General features: G+C 40.6%; 1 pseudogene; it reads left to right on the top strand.

Annotated features, from left to right (window-relative positions):
• The first annotated feature begins 252 nt into the window (after positions 1-252).
• On the top strand, positions 253-1,172 carry LOC124105774 (large ribosomal subunit protein uL18-like; annotated as a pseudogene).
• The last annotated feature ends 19,287 nt before the right edge of the window (positions 1,173-20,459 follow it).

Below are 20,459 nucleotides of genomic sequence, written 5' to 3'. Positions count from 1 at the left end.
TAAATGGGTAAAATGAAGGTTCATCGACAACTAAAAAAAATAAAAAAAGAGTGTAATATCTGTGTCTAGACTATGTATTTATGTATTTTTTTGTATGTGAGTGTCCAGCTCCAGCACCATTTGTTGAAAAGACGGTCTTTGATCCATTGTATTGCCTTAGTTCCTTTGTCAAAGATGGGTTGATCTTTTCTCCCCTGTAGTGCTGTTGGGCCTGCAGGTCTGTGTGGATCCGCAGACCTGGCCGGGTCTCTGTTCCGCAGGATGGGGTTTGTTAAAGTTGTCAAGAATAAGGCCTACTTTAAGAGATATCAGGTGAAATTTAGAAGAAGATGAGAGGGCAAAACTGATTACTAGGCTCAGAAATGCTTGGTGATCCAGGACAAAAGTAAGTACTACACACCCAAATACAGGATGATAGTTCATGTAACTGACAGAGATATCATTTGCCAGATTGCTTATGCCCGTATAGAAGGGGATATGATAGTCTGCGCAGCATATGCACATGAACTACCAAAATATGGTGTGAAAGTTGGCCTAACAAATTATGCTGCAGCATATTGTACTGGCCTGCTGCTGGCCTGCAGGCTTCTCAATAGGTTTGGTATGGACAAGATTTATGAAGGCCAAGTGAAGGTGACTGGAGATGAATACAATGTGGAAAGCGTTGATGGTCAACCTGGTGCCTTCACCTACTATTTGGATGCAGGCCTTGCTAGAACTACAACTGGCAATAAAGTTTTGGGGGCCCTGAAGTGAGCTGTGGATGGAGGCTTGTCTATCCCCCATAGTACCAAAGAATTCCCTGGTTATGATTCTGAAAGCAAGGAGTTCAATGAAGAAATACACTGGAAACACATTATGGGTCAGAATGTTGCAGATTATATGCATTATCTAATGGAAGAAGATGAAGATGCTTACAAGAAACAATTTTCTTAGTATATAAAGAACAACATTACCCCTGACATGGAGGAGATGTACAAGAAAGCTCATTCTGCTATATGAGAGAAGTCAGTCTATGAGAAAGCCCAAAAGAGAAGTTAAAAAGACAAGGTGGGGACCTAAAATGTCCCTTGCTCACAAGACAGATCGGGTAGCTAAAAAGAAGGCAAGCTTCCTCAGAGCTCAGGAACTGGCTGCTGAGAGCTAAACCAAATAACAGTTTTTCTATGAAGTTTTTTTCAGATAATAAACTTATTGAACAAGCAGATAAAAAAAAAAGATTGGTTGAGGGTATCTACGTGGGTCCCCTCTGGGTTCTCCATTCGGTTCCATCAATCTATCCGACTGACTGTTCTATTATTGCCACCACACTTTTTTGATCACTGTAGCCTTACAATAAGTCTTGAAGTGGGTAAAGCCAATCCTTCAACTTTGTTCTTCTCCTTCAATATTGTGTTGGTTATTTGGGTCTCGTTGCCTGTCTGTTAGGATCAGCACATTGATATCCACAACATAATTTGCTGGGATTTTGATTGTGATTGCATTTAATCTATAGATCAAATTTGGAAACACTGCTTGACAATATTGCATCTTCCTATCTGTAAATATCTCTTCATTTAGTTAATACTTCTTCTGAGAAAGGTTCTTTGAACTAGAAGCCACTTCTTATGTGATATAAATCAGACATCTCCAGCTTGTTCCCATCCATTTCTACTGTGAACTTGTTATAGAGAAGTGACTATCCTGTTATGGCTGTGTGGGTCAATAGTTTGTATCCAGGTGTGGCTGTGCAACTTGTTCTTAACTGCAGAATGCACATGGAAGTAGTGGATGTCACTTTTGGGCTGGGCGTTTTAAGAAGTGGTCAGGTCTTTCACTTTCTTAGCTTGAAGCAGAAGAATCTCATACTGTGCAGGATAGAAGAACTCCAGATAGGAACTGGGATCACTGCTTTATCATTGGAAGAAATTTGCCTTCTGACCTAGAACAGCAACCCTGTGCTGTTAAGTGAATGAAATAAAAGTTTATTGGGTGAAGTCACTGTAATCTAATGTTTTATTTATTACAGAGCTAGAGCCATTTCCCTGGCTAATACAATTTGGAATCCTCTCACTGCTTAGCTCATTCCATTTCATATAGCAGGTGATCAAAAGTATTTATTAAATTGAATTAAAATTTCAAAATCAAACACAGGAAAATATAAATTAGTTACACTGTTAGGACACAGTTTGAGACATCTGATGACGCCAAAAATTCTCTTCCAATCCTACTATTGAGAGTATTACTGAAAAAAAAAAGTCATTTGCTTTACATGATAAGTAGTTACATTTTGAAATCAGTTGTCACTTTGTTTCTGGCAAAGAGAAAATAAGATGTTTTGAGAACCGATGGTCATTCTGGCTGAATGTGCATGCCAAGTTTTCTTCTGGTAATGTGAGCCAGATGGCATAACTGCGAACAAATAATGGCAGGATGAAAAGATATTTCTTTTTGATTGTCAGATACTTGGGTCAGATCTTTCAAATGAGACATATTTAGTAAACAGGGGCCCTTGGCCAACAGCACTTCCATTCAACACTGTTATTAGACTTTCATTATAAAGTGATAATGTGATTAGCCCTGGTATTATTTCTGAGGTTGAGCTAAGAACTAGAAAGGGCAGGTAACTGTTAGCCCTAATGCCAAGATGTCACTGGGCCCTGAATATCAGAATCTAAAGCTTGAAGAATATGAGGGATGAGATAAGGTAACCAGAATCTTGGCATACAGCTTGCCTTCTCTCTCCTTTTGGTATTGGGGCTTGAACCCATGGCCTTAAGAATGCGTACCCTACCACAGAACTACACCTTCAGCCTTTTTTATTTTGAGATGGGCTCTCATTAAGTTGCCCAAGTTGGCCTTGAATTTGTGATCCATTTGCCTCAGTCTCCAATACAGCTGGGATTACAGACATGCACCATCATGCCTGGTTTAACCCTTTCTCTCTGTCTTTTTTGGTAGACAGCTTTTGTTGGAGGTGTTCTCTAATCTCTCAGTGTTTTTTGGTTTTTAACCTCATTAATCCATTTTCTTTCTCTTCCATCTCAATGAGAAGGCTTCCCCATGGAGTCAAGTTCAAAGACATTTTCTTATGATTTATCTTTATATCTAGATTGCTTGACTTACCAGACTGATCTACTGTGCATTTCCCATAAAAAATGCTAGTTAACTTCTATACATTTGTTTTTGGGAGTTTTTTTTTTCCAAGTATGAACTCATATTTTCTGATAGCCAGTGAGCTAAAGATGATTTAGATCTATTTGGGGGGATACATTAGTGAGTCAACTTACTGAATTACAAGCACATTTCCAAAAATGAAATAAAATAAATTAAATGAAAAATAAAATATCAGAGTCTAGCATAGCAGTAGTTACAGTAGTAGTGTATTATAGTTGTGGAAAATATCAATTCATGGAAGTTCTGTTTAGGTTTATTTTATGTCATTATGTACTACGGGGCAAAATAAAACATTTCTTAGCATGGATAGCATTAAAAAAACTGAAACCCATTGACTTGGCAAATATATTTCTGGCTATTATTGAATTTATAATTTAACTACCTTATTGAGGTTTGGGGAAGAAAAAAAAAGGTAAGCTCAGATTTTTAATAGTGTTGCTCCTTGTGCTAAAATGAAGACATAGAGGTAATTCCTTTATGAAGACATAGAATAATCCTATGTAAAAAAAAATTTACAATAAAAAACTTCAAAAAATGTTTTATAAAACAGTCATAAAATTCATGAAGAGATTATCACATTGTACTATAGTCATATGTACTAATATAACACATTAATCTGACGAATTATTAGCTTTAAAGACTTGTTTTTTTAAAAAGAGCTTTATTGAACTATAATCCACATACTACAAAACTCACCCAGATAGAGTGTGCAATCATTTTTAGCACATCATCTGAAAAAGAAATCTCACACCCGTTAGCAATGACTTCCCCCCACCCCATCATCCCCAAACCTGGTCAACTACTATTCATTCTCTGTCTTATAGATTTATTCTATTCTGGACATTTCACACAAATAGCATTATATAATGCATATAGCCAAACATACATACATATGGTCTTTTGTTGCTGTTTTCTCTCATTTATCATGAAAATGTTTAGTTGATATTTTCAGGGTTCATCCATACTATAACATGTATCAATACTTCTTTCCTTTTTATGGCTAAATAGGATTTCATTGTAAGGACACAAGATATCTTGTTTATCCATTCATTGTTTGGTGTTACCTGTCTTCTAGTTCCTCCAAGTAAAATATTCATGAAGTTGAAAGAAATGATCATATTTCCCAACAATTTTTTGTCTGTTCTGTTTTGTTCCTTATGAAAGGGAAGTCTGCTTATTCTGTATTACAGCTGTCTCGAAAGCTGGGCTGAGCTGCAGACTCTTCTCTGAATACTCAAGGCCATGAGAAGGTTTATATTTCATGCACTGCTTTGTTAACTACTTTTTTTCTCCACTCACTCAGTGTGAACATTTTCCAGCGTCTTCCAATAATGTAATCTACAATGACGGCATGGTAATTCATAATGGCAAAAAGGAATACTAATATTGGTCATTTGGTTGATTTCTGACTTTTCCCTGTTAAAAGTATTTCAGAGATTATTAATAACCTCTGCAAGGACCAAAACCTTTTTTATTTTGTTCTTTGTTGTGCTGCAGCATCTAGTAGAGAGGTAAAAGGCACCCAATGAATGTGGTTGAATAACATGCATTTATGTATTTAAACCTTTTTGACAAATCTGAGTATTTCCTTTGGGAAATCCCCAGAAGAGAAATTGATGAGTGGGTGGATGTACACACATTTTGAACTCTTGATTAGTATTTTCGAATTACCTACATAAAGATTTTGCCAATCTCTGCCCCACTGGATAAACACAGGAATGCCTCTTCTTTAACCTGACCATCTGCTGCTTGGTTTAAATCTCTGAAATTAGTGTTCAAAGAATAGGGCATTCTTACAGTTTTAATGCACATTTCTTATAAGTTAAATACATTAAATTTTTTAATTTGTTCTAATCAGTTATACATGACAGCAGAATGCTCTTTGATTCATTGTACAGAAATGGAGCACAGTTTTTTTCTTCTCTGGTTGTACATGAAGTAGAATCACACCATTTGTGCAATCATACATGTACTTAGGGTAATGATGTCCATCTCACTCCACCATCTTTCCTATCCTCGTGTTCCCTTCCCTCCACTCCCTCCCCTTTGCCCAATCCAAAGTTTCTCCACTCATCCAATGCCTCCACCTCCTTAGGGATTAGTATCCACTTATCAGAGAAAACATTTGGTCTTTGTTTTTTTGGGTTTGGCTTACTTCATTTAGCATGCTATTCTCAAATTCCATCCATTTAACTGCAAATGCCATAATTTTATTCTCTTTCAATGCTGAGTAATATTCCATTGTGTATATATACCACAGTTTCTTTATCCATTCATCTATTGAAGGGGCATCTAGGTTGGTTCTGCAGTTTAGCTATTATGAATTGTGTTGCTATAAACATTGATGTGGCTGCATTACTATAGTACCCTGTTTTTAAGTCCTTTGGATATAAACCAAGGAGTAGGATAAACAAGACCAATGGCAGTTCCATTTCAAGTTTTCTGAAGAATCTCCAAACTGCTTTCCATAGGCGTTGCACTAATTTGCAGTCCCACCAGCAATGTATGAGTGTGCCTTTCCCCCCACATCCTTGCCAACACTTATTGTTGTTTATATTCTTGATAACTGCCATTCTGACTAGAGTGCGATGAAATCTTAGAGCAGCTTTAATTTGCATTTTTCTAATTACTAGAGATGTTGAACGTTTTTTTCATATAATTGTTGATCAATCGTATATCTTTTGAGAATTGTTTGTTTACTTCCTTAACCCATTAAATACATTACATTTTTGAAGTCTTTTGCCATTTCTCTTCCTTGATGGACCCAAGCACATGGACTTGGGGAGGGTCCAGGGACTGCAACTTGTGGCTGCTCAGGCAGTGGAAGGATTGTTTGTGATGGGCCCAACCCACCTGCTTTTAAGGCAGCCTCACAGGGGTTGCCCTCATTGGTAAGGAGGAAAGCAGGAAGAGGTCCAGTTGTACCCTGCTCTCAGCAGCTTCTCCTCTCTCTGTATCACAACGTAGGCAATTCAGGGTTTTTGGTTTTTTTTTTTTAATTTTTCAGTTTTAACCACTGAGCTACATTCCTGGTCCTTTTTATTTTCTGTTTGAGACAGGGTCTCACTAAGTTGCTCAGGATGCCATCAAACTTGGCAATTCTCCTGCCTCAGGCTCCTTCTGAAGTCACTGGGATTATAGACGTGAGCCACTGCACCTGGCCAGGTCTTATCTGTGACATCTTAAGAACTTAGTGTGACCTCTCACAACCGTTACTCATTGATGTTCACCTCCTTCTAGATAGATAGTCTTCAAGCTTTTTTAGTTTTGCACTCATGGTGGTAAGCAATTTTCAGTCAAGCCTTTCCAACATACATCAATTAATAAAGTCTATACCTTTAGTTTATACAGGTACTATAATATGAATGTATTAAACACATATAAGTATATCACACAGAACTCAGCATTTTCAAGGGCAAGGTGTGTGTGTGTGTGTGTGTATATATATATATAATCTTCTTGTTCAGTGACATTTCCATTTGGGTTCCTTTGCTTTGGAATCCACTGATCTAGTGCATTTGCAGAAAAATGGGTTGTGTTTTGTGTGAGTAGACACAAGACATACATTTCTCAAGGAGTTTTATAGTCAGCTGTCTACAAAACCAGCATTTTCTATGGTCTGTCACAGAGAGCACTTGAAACTACTATCCAGCAAGCTGAACCCAGTGCCATCTAATGTAAACTCTATGGATCCACCCCGAGGAGCAAGCAGCACTAGCATTCTTTCCCAGTCTCTCTATTTTCCACTGCCTCCAAGTAACTCCTCTGCTTACTTAAAAATTGCCATTGACATTTAAGGGAAAGCATGAGTCTAGTCAGAACCCGCCCAATGCTGTTAGATTATGCTTCCTAATGATTCAATTGAGTAAAATATTCACATCACATACTGTGAAAACATGTAAGGTCTCTGTTCAAAGAAATATTCATGTCATATAATATAGAAGCATAAACTAAAATAATAAAAATAACGACATACAAATCAAAGTTACAAGGAAATTTCTTTCCAGAAAAATCTACTAGCAAGTGTGTTCATGGTTGAAACCTTTCTTTAAAGAAAAAAGGAAAATCATCCCATAGATTTTTAGTTGGAAACTTTGGGTTGGGGGAAACAAGGCAAACGGGACCAGGGCCCAATGATGCTACCACGAGAATTCATGCTGTAATTGAAAGGTCAAGGGGCTTTGGAGCCGTACAACCACATTTCATCTGGCTTTGGATCCAAAGTCTGTCACATATTAATGTGATTTTCAGCATTGAGATTTTTTGGACTCTAAAGAGAGTATAATCATCTCTTTACCTTATAGCAAGACAGTAGTCCCTCCTTACCACAGTTTCACTTTCTGCAGTTTCAGTTACCCTTGGTCAACCATCCTTCAAAAATATGACGTGGACAATTCCTGAAATAAATTATACATAAGTTTTCAATTATATGCCATTTGGAATTGTGTGATGAAATCTTGCTCAGTCCCTGTCTGTCCAATCTAGAATGTGACTTGTCCCTTTGTCTAGTGTATCCAAACCATATATACTACTTGCCTGTTTGTCACTTAGCAGCCATCTAATTATTAATTGCACTGTCATGGCATTGCAATGCTTTTATTCAGTTAACCCTTATTACTTAATGATGGCCCAAAGGATAATAAGTAACAAGAGAGGTGATACTGGTAATATGGTTATGCCAAAGAGAAGCTGTACAGTTCTTTCTTTGAATGCAAAGGCAAACATATGGGACTGGGATTGTGGCTCAGTGGTAGAGCACTTGCCTAGCACGTGTGAGGCACTGAGTTCTGTCCTCAGAATCACATAAAAAAAATAAGTAAAGGTATTGTGTCCATTTACAACTAAAAAAAAATTTTTTTAAAGGCAAACATACCATAAGATATTTAGAAAGAGAGATAGCATATTCACATACAATTTATTATACTGTATTGTTAAAATGATTCCATTTTAGTTATGGCTAATCTATTATTATGCTAATTAATAAATTCAACTTTATCACTGGCATGCATGTATAGGAAAAAACATGGCAGGATTTGGTAATATCCATGATTTCAGGCATCCACTGAGGGTCTTGGTATGTATCCCCCACAGAGAAGTGGGGACTACTATATTTTCAAAATCAAATGAGGGAATATCCACCAATGATCTTGCATGTGATAGTTGCTCAGGAAATGTTATTCATTTCTTTCTTTCTTTCTTTCTTTTTTTTTTTTAGGCCATGGAAATTTCTTTCATTCCTTAACTTCAAAGTTTGCCTTTTCGCCTTTCAGTTTAAATGATGTAGAAATTTCTCCTAGGGTTCTTTCAGCTTAAAAAAAAAAATGCTTGCTCTTGAAACATATATTAGAAACATTATGCTCCATTCAATCACCTCTAAGTCCATAACAAAACCAAATGGGTTTTATTCTGATGAAAGCTGTCACATACAGCCTCAGGTCAGGTACTTCTATAACATAATTGGCATCAGAATTATTCTTGGCATTCAGAATATGTTTTTTTTTAATTTTCATTTTTAATTTTAGGTAACTCTGGTGTTCTAGAAATTCACATACATAGCAAAACACATACCCCATACCTACTGAAAAACCTGTCTTGGGAGAAAAACCTCAGCATCCAGCTCTTTCTGTACAAATTTTCTTTGCTCCTGATTCAGTTCTGTATATACAGGTTTATATTTAGCCCCTCTTTGAGTCCCCATATGTTCCTTCTAAAAACATTTCCTATTGAGGAATTTCAAACAGTTGCTCTCTTGGAGAACCACTGAGTGAACGTGACCCTGTGTAGGTATGTGTGGGGCTTGTCTGCTGGTGGCACTGTGGTGGACCCAGGAGTCAAGGAAGCTCCTTACAGACAGTTGTCCTGCCGCATGGCTTTCCTGTTTTTCTGAAACCTTTGTTGCTAAGGGCCACACCCAGTGTCTGTGGAGGTCAATTCATGTCCCCCAGGGGTTCCGCTTTTCCCTGCCTTCCTCCTTTGGTCAGGTGTTGCTCTGTGGTATGAGGTGAGGAGTGGGCAGCCAGAGACTGGGAGCCATCAGATCTAGCACCACAGGCCAGAAAGTACACAGCAAGAGACTAGAGAGCGCACACTGGCAGGGAGAGGCCACGGAGCTCTGGCTCGCCCTGAGTGGCTGGCCCAGAGTGTCCCAGCCCGAGCCCAGGGCCCTGGCTCCAGAGCTGCAGTCCTATAAATGATCGAATCCTGGCCACCTCGCAGGCCACAGGCTGCACCTGCTCTCAAGGAAGTCACTTACATTTGGTTAAAACAGCAAGCCAGGAGAGGGAAAGGGCTTCAGAGCCAGTGTGACTGGTTCTGTAATCCCTCAACTGGTCTTTGGGGGTCACTCTAGGGGTTACTCACCCTACTTTGCAGGGTCTCAAATGTGAAGGATCCACCAGATCTCAGTGATTGTGATGATTATAGCTTACCCTGGCCACTGGCCTCTGCTTGAACACCAGTTTGAGCTTGGGCCTTTTCTTGTTTTCCTGAATTTAGCATCTATTTCATCAGCACATCTTGTGTGCCGCCCCCTACCCCTAGTTCCTGGCTTTTGCTGTAGCTTTCAATGTTCTTCACTCCTATTGATTTACCCCAGTGGATGGTGGGCTCTGATTCTTTCTTTTTAGTTCTTGTTTCTATGGTGACTGAATGTTACCATATTTTACCATATTTTCTTGAGCTAAGGGCCCCTTAAACAAAGTTAGAATGACCACGGGCAGGGCACTGGGTGGTCTTGGCTTGGCATGTTGAAGAAATCTTTCTTTAGCCTTCATCACCTCCAGAGCCATGAGGACCAGGTTAGTGAGGCATGCAGGGGCAAGGAGCTCCCTGTCCCTGCAGGCCTCTCTGCCCTTTCACATGCTTTAGGAACAATAAGCTCCTGATGCGTGGCTCAGTCCCCTCATTTTTCCTTCTGGAGTAGGCCTGTAGGCAGAGCCCTGTCGTCCATGTCCCGTGTGAATGACGGATTCACGTTCGCTCTGTGTGAATGTGGGTTGGCGATGAAAAGACCACAGACACAGAAATACCTTTTTGGGGGGTCAGAGACGGCTCAGCAAGCTCAAGCTCCCCTGTTGGAAGGCAAGGGGAGCAAAGGAGGCAGGAGGCAAGCAGCAAGAGAACCACCAGACTCTCTGATCCCCGGTTTTATACAGGGGGAGGCATTCCATGGAACATTCTACCCAAGTAAGGCAAAGGAGTGTGTTAACAACAAACAGGTGGGTGTAGTGCAGCCCCATCGGGTGATGCCCAATCCCAGAGCTGCACCTCTCTTGCTGAGCAGAGGTAGTCCACATGCATGCAGCGGGTACAATGCCAGTCCAATGCCTCCTTACCCAAGGCTTAAAGAGGTGTCCTGTTCAAGGCGGCCTCCCACAGAGCCCACCCTCTTCCTCTGCTCCTCTGTGCTGTAGGAATTATGTGGGAGCCCTGCCCTGAACCTAGTTGCCCGTAACCCAGCTGGGTAAGTCAGTGTGGTGTTCCACAGAAGCCATGGTCTCCCACGTCTTCTCTCTTCCTAAGTAAAGAGGCGGTTTGGCCTCAGCTTTACCTATTGTTTTCTTTATCATCTTGTTTAGAACCCAGAGAAGGAAAAGTAAGATGCTACTTATGGATGCACCCTTGGAGACTCCAACAGAACTGTGACTGAATGAAGCTGGCACAGGTGGGACCACAAGGAGCGGAGGGGACAGTGGCAAGCTGAAGCGAGCATACTACCCAACGAGGGGAGGGGCAGCTCCATTCTAGATCATTGCTCTCTTGTGGGCACGTGGACCCATGCATTTCAAATTTCTCAAAGAAATCCAGAGATCATGATTTTTTATCTGGCATGCTTCTACTTTTAAATGTTGACAAAAACAAACAAACAAGACATCATGAAAGCCAAGTCTGTGTGGGACAAATAAAACATATTTCTGGCCCATGACTGTGTGGTGGCTGCCAATCTGGGATCCTGCTGGGGATCCTGGGCACTTCATCCTCCCTGGTCATATTTACTGTAATTCGACCCTCACTTTCTTACATCCTATTAGAATAACTTGAACTCCAAATGCCCTATGATGTCTGGGAAGGGGCACTGCTGTAATGTATGAGTTCCTTTGGAACTACAAGCTAGCAGCTTCATTTGAAAATTTGCTCTTCTCCTTTGGATGAAATATTTTGATCTGTTCTGCAATGTACCTACTTTTTTACATACAACTTAGCATACAGAGGATGGAAAGGCAAGCTCTATCCCTCTTCTTGGCACTGTCAAAAGATAGACTGTCATGATTTCTTGCCCAAACATGTACCACATCAGTGGCAATTACTGAACCCCAGGTTAACGAAACACATACAAAGAATGAAAACAACCACTAATTCTTCAGCATCATTGACTCCAAGGTATCTAATAAGTGGAATTTGAACTTAAAATCTGTAGTAGTGAGGTAGGCAATAATTTGGTGTGATGGTTCTGTATTGTAACATTCATTGAGCCGCTTAACAAATATTTATTCAGCATGGTTCATCTGAAAGCCACAATGTGACTGCAAAACCCACCAGCACATAAGACTGGAAACTTCTCCCCAAGCTGCTGCTTCCATTGTGTGGCTGAACAAGAGCATCAGGCACCACTTCGGTTGTTGTCAGGCAGCTGTGAACAAATGTGATTGACCAGCAAAATGAAAAACCCGCATGCTGCAGTTTCTGCAGCGTATTGCTTCAGAATAGCAGAGCAGTTGCCTTGGTCTCTTTTCTACATGGTCAGTTCCTACAGAGGCACTTAAAACGTAAAGATGGCGAGGAGCAGTAATATCAGGAATCCATTACAGTTATCTTTTCATGATACCACCTGAATTTAATTCCCTATAGTTTTTTTTTTAAACATTTCCTTAGAATAACTCTTTGGCTGCAAATTGGTGCCATGAAGGATAGCCAACCTCAACCCTGGGGTCACCCAGGGTTTTGTGACTCAAACGGAGGAGTGGGTAGTGATGATACAGAAGTACCTCTTCTTTGGGGCATCAGCTGTTTGGGAGTCTTGGTACTTCAGAGAGTTTGATCTTATGACTTCTCCTCAGGCTTACCTTGCACCAGCTCCTCCTTGCTTGTGGCTGGTCAGCTGAACTTTTCTCTCTACCTATGGGCTTTTGCATGTTCTGTTCCCTTGCTTGGAATGCCTTTCCACTGGCACTTTAGGTAGCTGTTTCCTTCTAAACTTTGAAATTTCTATTTAAGTGTCGCCTCCTTGGAGCCCTCTCTTTCCCCCACTCAAATAGCCTGCCCTTGTGTATTAGTAAAGATGGGCTAGACTGCAGTGCAATAGTGAACCAACCCCAGATTGTGAGGGCCTGGCACAACAAAGGTTTATTTCTTACTCAGTTTCAGTTAAGCAGCTTTCCTCCTAGCAGTGACTCAGGGATCCAGTTCCTCAGTTTGCCTATCTGAGGGTGTGCAGATCAGGGAGAGAGGGCTTTCATGCAGGAGTATTATGGCCTACCTACTGATGGTTAGAACCTTAAGTTATTTGAAAGGGGGAAAAGGGCTGGAAAACAAGTCTTCTGTTACATAGGCTATTTTATTTAATCATTATACAAACCTTTGAGGAAAGTCATAGTATCATACTCATTTTACAGATAGGACACAGAGGTTTAGAGAGGGTAACTGACGTACCAAAGGCCCCACAGCAAAGAATTAGGATTAGAATGCAGGGCTCAGGCCACACTGAACACAACCTCTGTATTTCTTATTGTATTGCTTTCATGTCAAAGATGATAAGAAAATTGATAACATGCCAATTATATATTTGCATCTAGTGTTGGAAAATCAAGAGTTTTATAAGTATTCTTACTATTTATTCCCAGAATAATAGTAGCTTAGATTGAAAAGATAGCTTTGCTAACAAGGCTAAGGAACAATTAGACTAATCATTCTCAAATGTAGTCTATAGCTTCTGTGGAACACTGATACTTTTTCAGTGCATCTGTGAAATCAAAACTATTTTCATAATAATCCCAAGATGTTATTTGCCCTTTGCATTTTCTTATGAATATACTTTGGATTTTTCCAGAGGTTCCTTAACATGTGAGGATGTAATGGCTGTGATGTTAATATGTAATGAAGATGTGGTTGTTACTTTTAAATGGACTAACAGTTTATTATTTTAGGTTACAACTTTTAAAAAATCAACACTACTAACAATAAATATCAATAGATATAATACACATAAAAAAGAATTCTTTGGGATCCTCAATAATTTTAAAACGTGTGATGAATCCCTAGATCAAAAACTTGAGAATCTCTGAATTTAAATAGCTTAAAGCAATATGTGTTCTGACAGTTTAATTTCAAGTATATAACAATTAAGAGCCTCAGTTTAAAAAAAAATCTTCAAACATGCTTATGATTCAATATCTTTATTTTTTAAATGAAATCATATTATATTTATAATACTAATTACAGTATATCACGGAATACAAGATTAATTTAGAACATCAATCATAGTAATCTGGATTAGAGTTCTAAATTATGAAGACAGAGATGAATATTAACAATGAATTCTAAGAAATTTCCTCAATTTTCTGTTTCTTTTCCTGTGTGTGTGTGGGGGGAGTGGGGATTGAACCCAATGCCTTGCACATGCTAGGCAAGTGCTCTACCACCGGGCTATATCCCATCCCATAATCCCCTTCTCTTTCTCCTTGACTCCATTTTTTTCTCAAGAGTAGTGAGAAAACAAATCCAGTCTGTTAACACCATGACATTTAATCAGTGAAGTCTTCTATTTATTGGAGATTAATTTTCCAATCAATTTACCTTGACCAACAGTAAAGAAAATTCACTACAGGTGAAATTGCCTGTTGACAAAATTCATTTTAACTGCATTATTGTGTAAACAGACAGGTTTCCTTCCTTCCTTCCTTCCTTCCTGCATGCTGGGGATCAAACCCAGGGCCCCTCATATGCTAGGCAAGTGCTCTACCTCTGAGCTACGTCCCCAGCCCAACAGACTTGTGTTTGAACTTGGCTGATAGTTGGGTGTGTTCTCCTGTACTGCCGCCATTATAGTAAATTTCAGTTTAAATAAAATCACATATCTACTCTCTTCCAGTTCTCTCCTATGCTATATGATATTACAAAACTTCATATTTATAATCCATGTGACCTTAATATAGAAAGTAACCTGTATGGGCACAAGATTTGCCCAAGCACACAATAATACTTAATAAAAATAAAGATAATGGATTTATTTTAAGTATTCTTTTCAAAAAATTAAAATTAAAGAGATTAAAGAAATAATAAGCCAGAATAAATTATCCAATACTGCTATACGTTAATAATAGCTGTACTACTGAGTAAGTAACTACCATATGCAGGTGTCATATGTGGTGATTGACACGTTTTAGTTCATTCACCACCACTTCCTAACACTCCAATGATGTTACTATTATTCCAGTTTTACAAAAGTGAAGAAATTAATCTTTGCAGGATTTAAACACAGACAATAAGTCATTAGCTCATGCATGCAATCAGTAACCAATGTGTTTCTGCTATAAAATTGTGAATTTAAAACATTCTGAGTTTTAAAAAGAGAAGCATTTTCATTAAAATGTTCTCATTTGATTGTCTTTGCATCTTTGGTTGTTGCTAATGTGGGTTGAATTGTGCCCCCTCCCAAAGATATGTTGCAGTCCTAACCACCCACACCTGTGAATGTGATCTTAGTTGCAAATATAAATGACCCTCAACCTACAATGGGGTTCTGTCCTGATGATTCGATTGAAAGTTGATAAAATTACAAGTTAAAAACTCACTGAAGCTGGGCACAGTGGTGCATGCCTGTAATCCCAGAGACTTGGGAGGCTGAGGCAGGAGGATCACGAGTTCAAAGCCAGCTTCAGCAATTTAGCGACACTAAGCAACTCAGTGAGATCCTGTCTCTAATAAAATACCAAATAGGGTTAGGGGTGTGGTTGAGTGCCCCTGAGTTCAATCCCTGGTACCCACCCACCCCACTCCCCAGAAAAAAAAAAAACCCGCTGAATATTCATCATCTGCATCCTAGCTTTGCAACCATGGCTCACTGTAGACTATTGCCCATCGAGATGGTGGGGTCAACTGGGAGCGGTGGCCCGCTGCCACAACCAGCATCTCAAGATGGTATCTCACCAAATATTGCTAGCCTAGGAAAGAATCAAAATTCAAAGTACAGTTCCTACTGAATGCACATCACTTTAACATCATTGATAAAATTGAAAACTGTAAATTGAGCCATTGTAAGTTGGGGGCCATGTATTTGTAGATGTAATCAAGTAAAGATGAAGTTGTACCAGATTTCGAGTGGAAGATTTGGAGTCACAGCAGTACAGGGAGAGGACTGCCATGAGAAGACCAAGGCAGAAAGTGGTGTATGTTGCCACAGCCAAGAAATGGATGCTTAGGGCCAGGAAGAAGCCAGGAAGGAATTCTTTCCTAGTGCCTCTGGAAGGAGCATCACCTGATACCTTGATTTCAGACTTCCAGAACTGAGAGAAGACATTCGTCTTGTTTTTTAAGCCACTTTGCTTGGGGTCCCTCGTTTTAGCAGCCTTGGGAATTAATACAATGACTTCCTGGGCTGGAGCCCCAGGTAAGGGTAAGATCCTGCCGGGCGGGGGGGGGGGGGGGCAACTGCAGCACTGTGGTACCAGCAAGAGTAGACACCCCGGGAGAGACTGCCATCTCTCAGGAGGTCTCTACAGGAGGACCCGAACAGACTGAGCTCTTAATTTTATCTGGTTGATGAGCCTATTTTGATGGTCAAATTTTGCAGTATGATCACTGAGAATTTTAGAAACACAATAATGAAAGCTTGCCTTTTACTTCCTGGAACAAAGCAGAATTTAGAAATAACCAGTGGCTCTTTCAATTTGAGACAGCACACTTGTAGGCAGTGGGGAGACTCTGAAATGCATAGCTACAAAGGTAGTGAGCAGGAAAGGTGATGGCTGTGGGTTTTTAGAAGACGTTACAAAGGAAGGGCTCTGAGCAACACCAAACAGGGCGCCTGGAGACACCCCGCCCACCCGAGGACACGCCCTTCAGATTATGGGCAGTGTTTTTTGTTTTTGTTTTTGTTTTTTAGTTTTTAATTAGTTATACATGATAGTAGAATGCATTTATGCACTTTGATATATCATACATAGATGGGATATAATTTCTCATTTTTCTGAGTGTACATGTTGCAGAATCATATTGGTCATGTAGTCACATATATTCATACAGTAATAATGTCTGTTTCATTCTACTATCTTTCCTATCCCCACATCCCCTCCCATTCCCTCCCATCACTTCCCTCTACCTAACCTAAAGTAACACTATTCTTCTTTCTTCCCTAGTGCTCCCCCCACCTTATTGTGAATTAGTATCCACATATTAGAGAAAACATTCAGGCAGTGTTTTTTTTTTTTCTTAGTTGTTGATAGAGACGTTTAATTCATTTATTTATATGCAGTGCTGAGAATCGAACCCAATGCCTCACTCATGCCAGGGCAAGGGCGCTACCGCTGAGCCACCACCCCAACCCCTTGGGCAGTGTTTTAACTCCCTCTTGGCTATCTCGTGTGCGCTGATGTCTTTGCATGGATGGGAACTGGGTGGCCAGTCTAGAAATATGGGGTTTGCCCCAGGGGAGAAAAGAAGGGTTCAGGGAGAAACAAGAAGGCTCTACTACACATGACGTATCTTCAAGTTCACACAAAATAAGCCAAAGGATGGCAGGTAACAGAAGTCCTTCAGAGAGTCCACAAGCCCAAGGCAGACTTTACTGCCCAGACTGTGGAGGACATCAAGGTGAAGGTGGAGTAGAGGGACACCATGGATTTCTCTGAGGTGTCCTATCCTCAGCTGCCCAAGGCCAGTCTTGAAGACTCTTGTGAGAGCAGAGTCACTTCTTCACCACAGCCACCTGGGATCCATGAGCAGTCACTAAATGAACCAGAAATATGGGTACTGAAGAGGAGGAAGGGGCTAAGTATGACTCAGGTCTCACATCCTGTTTACTGGGGACAAGTTGGTGCAGTAGACGAGAGTGAGGGAGTAAGGCTGACATTTAGTAAATGCTTAGGGCGTGCTAGGCACTGTTCTAGCACCTTCCTACTCAGAACAAGCCCATGGGGTCTGGTAACATCCCCATTTTGCATATGAAGAAAATGAGATGCCAAAACGCTAATTCATTGGTCAAAGTTTGTACAATTAGGAGCATCCTATTCTTTGACTCCAAGCTTGTTCTCTTAATTCTTGTGCATAGTATGTGCAGCAATGTCCCCACAAGTTTTTAGGTGAGGTGGGTATTATCATGAATACTGTTTTACAGATGAGGACACTGAAGCTCCAGGAGTTTTAGTGACTCGCCCGAGGTCATATGGTTAGAGGATGGCGAAGTAGGGCTGGTGCTCAAGTCTTGCAGTCACAGATTCCCCACTCTTTCCACGGCACCACTGTGCCTGCTGGGCAGAGTACTTGGCTTTTTGAACAGGTTGAATCTGAAATCACAATGAAACAGCGAAGTAGGCGAGAGTATAGGGAAAAGGGGAAAGCAAACGTCCAGAGAAGCAGCAACTTAAATACAGGGTAGAGGAGGTGTGAGGGGGGCCAGACTGGCAGGCCATACCAGAGTCCAGTGCTCCTGAGGTCAAGGAAATAAATTCTCATAGCCAGAAGGGCCACCTCGAGCCCATGCTGTAGAGAAATCTTCGGGTGAGATGGGGCAAAACCTGGTCCTGTCCAGGCAATAGCTCAGAGAGAAAATCTCAGTCGGTCACAGAGAGCAGAAGACAGCTTGCAGGTGGGGGACCCGGAGACAGCAAGCCTTGGTCATTCTTAAAATCCTGACCCTGAGGGTGGGAGAAAGACAGGATGGTGGAGAGGCCATAGAAGTAGTTCAAGTGTCTTTGGGTAACAGGGAACAAGTCAGGGACCAAGCCTCCTTAGGACTGAGAAAGAAACAGAACACCCAGGGCCATTTGTACTGGTGGGTGGTTGTGGGTGGTGGTGTCACTTCTTCATCCTAGAATGGATAGAAAGATGTATTCAGAGATTATATTCCATTTCACAAATATTTATGGAGTTTTTTTAAAAGAAAAATTTTAGTAGTTGTAGATGGACAGAATGCCTTTATTTTGTTTATTTTTATGTGGTGCTAAGGATTGAACCAGTGCCTCACACATGGTAGACAGGTGCTCTGCTGCTGACTATCGCCCAGTCCTATTTATGGAGTTTTGTGCTAGCCCCAGTCGTTGCTGATAGTGAGTGTGGTGATGAGCCATATGTCTTCCCAGTATCATCCACCTGTTAGGATCAAAGTGTATTTATTTATTTACGTAAAATATGACAGCCAAATCATGTATGAGGAATTTGTAGGATGTTTACATTATTTCTTTTTTTTTTAAAGTCATAGTATTTTTTTTTAATATTTATTGTTTAGTTATTGGCAGACACAACATCTTCGTTTGTATGTGGTGCTGAGGATCGAACCCGGGCCGCACGCATGCCAGTCAAGCGCGCTACCGCTTGAGCCATATCCCCAGCCCTACATTATTTCTAAAGACAACAAAAACTATTGGGATAGTATTAGGCCCTCAAACAAGCTTAAGCAAGAAAGGGAAATTGGTGTCCCATGGGACCTGAGAGTCCAGGTACAGCCAGGAAGGGCTCAGGACCCAGAGGGTCATCGGGAAGTCTGTCAGCTCTGACCAAAGCTTCTGCAGAATCTTCTCTGCCTCAGGTTTCTGCAGGCTGGCTTCTCCATTTACACAGCAGTCTGAGGACAGTCCTGCACAGGCTTGACTTTATATTTTCCTTTTTAAGGGACCAGCCAGATTGAATGTATTAAGATTGTTTTTCTTCTACAGGGGACCAGAAAAAAAAAGTAGCTCAAAGGGCTTAAGCTAATTAGGGAATTTAACAGCTCATATAACAGAAAATTCTAGGACAGCTGGATCCAGGTGGTCAAAGGGCACCATCAGAAGCAGCCTTTCTCTTCACTAGGGCCACATTGTCTACATTCCCTGCTGGTAGTGTCCTCTTGGGACAAAAGACCAATAGGACCTCCAGGTTTCTCTCCTTTCCCAACAAAGCTGGGCTCTGGTCAAGCTTAGTGTTGGTCACATGTTTACTTCTAAATCACTTATAGCCCAAAGGGAGGAATGTGCTTATTTGGCCAGGCCTGAGACATGTGCCTGTTATGGAGCTTGAGTTGAGGTTAACCTACTCCAAATATAAAATAGTAACAGCACATTTTTATAGAGTTTACTGTGTTTTGGATCAGTTCTAAGTAGGCAACTCATTTTAACCTCAGGTTATTATTATTTTTTGTTAACTAATTTAATCATGATGTTATCCTTATTTGATACACAGAGAAACTGAGACACAAACCCTCACAGATAACCAGTCTCCAACTTACAATGTGCAAACACAACATGCGCTCAGAGGAAACTGTATTTTGAAGTTTGAATTTGTATCTTTTTCCGTGCTAGTGATGATATGCACAGTATGATCCTCCCTCAGGATGCTGGTCAGGGCATCAAGCTGCAGCCTCTAGCCAGCCACTTGATCATGAGAGGAAACAACTTACTCTGTAGTGTTCTGTGTTGCTAAACTATGATACTTATTAGGTTAGGTGTATTCAATGTGTTTTCAATTTGTGATGGGTTTATCAGCATGTAATCACTTTGTAAGTCATGGAGCATTTGTAAATTGCAGAGCTAGAAGTTGACCCAGAACTTGGACACCAGAAACTGGGATCCTAAACATTAGCAGAAGGGAACTTCTGCCAGGAAATTGGGAGATAGATGCTGGGCAGGTAAAAACAACAGATGTCCAACAGTCACTCTGGATTCTTGTTCCACAGAGAAGCATTTACCCAGCCCAGGGTTGGATAACCACCCTGGTGGGGTTCAGGAGAGGATGGAGGGATCAAGTTGTACCAAGGTGTTTGCTTCTACTGTGACCTTGAACATGGACTAGTTTCAGAAAATAGAAGGGAGGAAAGAACAAGTGTCCTTCTATTGTTATTGTCTAGTGAGGTGTCATCTGAGTAGGAAATTTTAGTCATGCAAATAAAAAAGGTGTATGGGGAAGGGAACTTATAATTGTGTCTATGAAACAAGCTGAGTAGACAGATTAACAGGAGAGAAAGCATACGAATTTGTCACACACATGGGGGATTCATATGAAAGAAAAGTGAATATCTCCCAAGCCCAGTGAGATCTGGTAGCTTATATAGCATCCTGGACTACTGAAAGCAATAGGGGCAAGAGGCTTATTGGGGGCGGTAGTGATGACAAGCT

Source organism: Marmota monax, unplaced genomic scaffold (assembly GCF_021218885.2).
Source record: "Marmota monax isolate L192 unplaced genomic scaffold, Marmota_monax_Labrador192_F-V1.1 WCK01_AAM20220418_F8-fsc00095, whole genome shotgun sequence".
NCBI lineage: Eukaryota > Metazoa > Chordata > Mammalia > Rodentia > Sciuridae > Marmota > Marmota monax.
The sequence above is the reverse complement of the archived record's forward strand: the minus strand, read 5'-3'. Positions and strand labels throughout refer to the sequence as shown.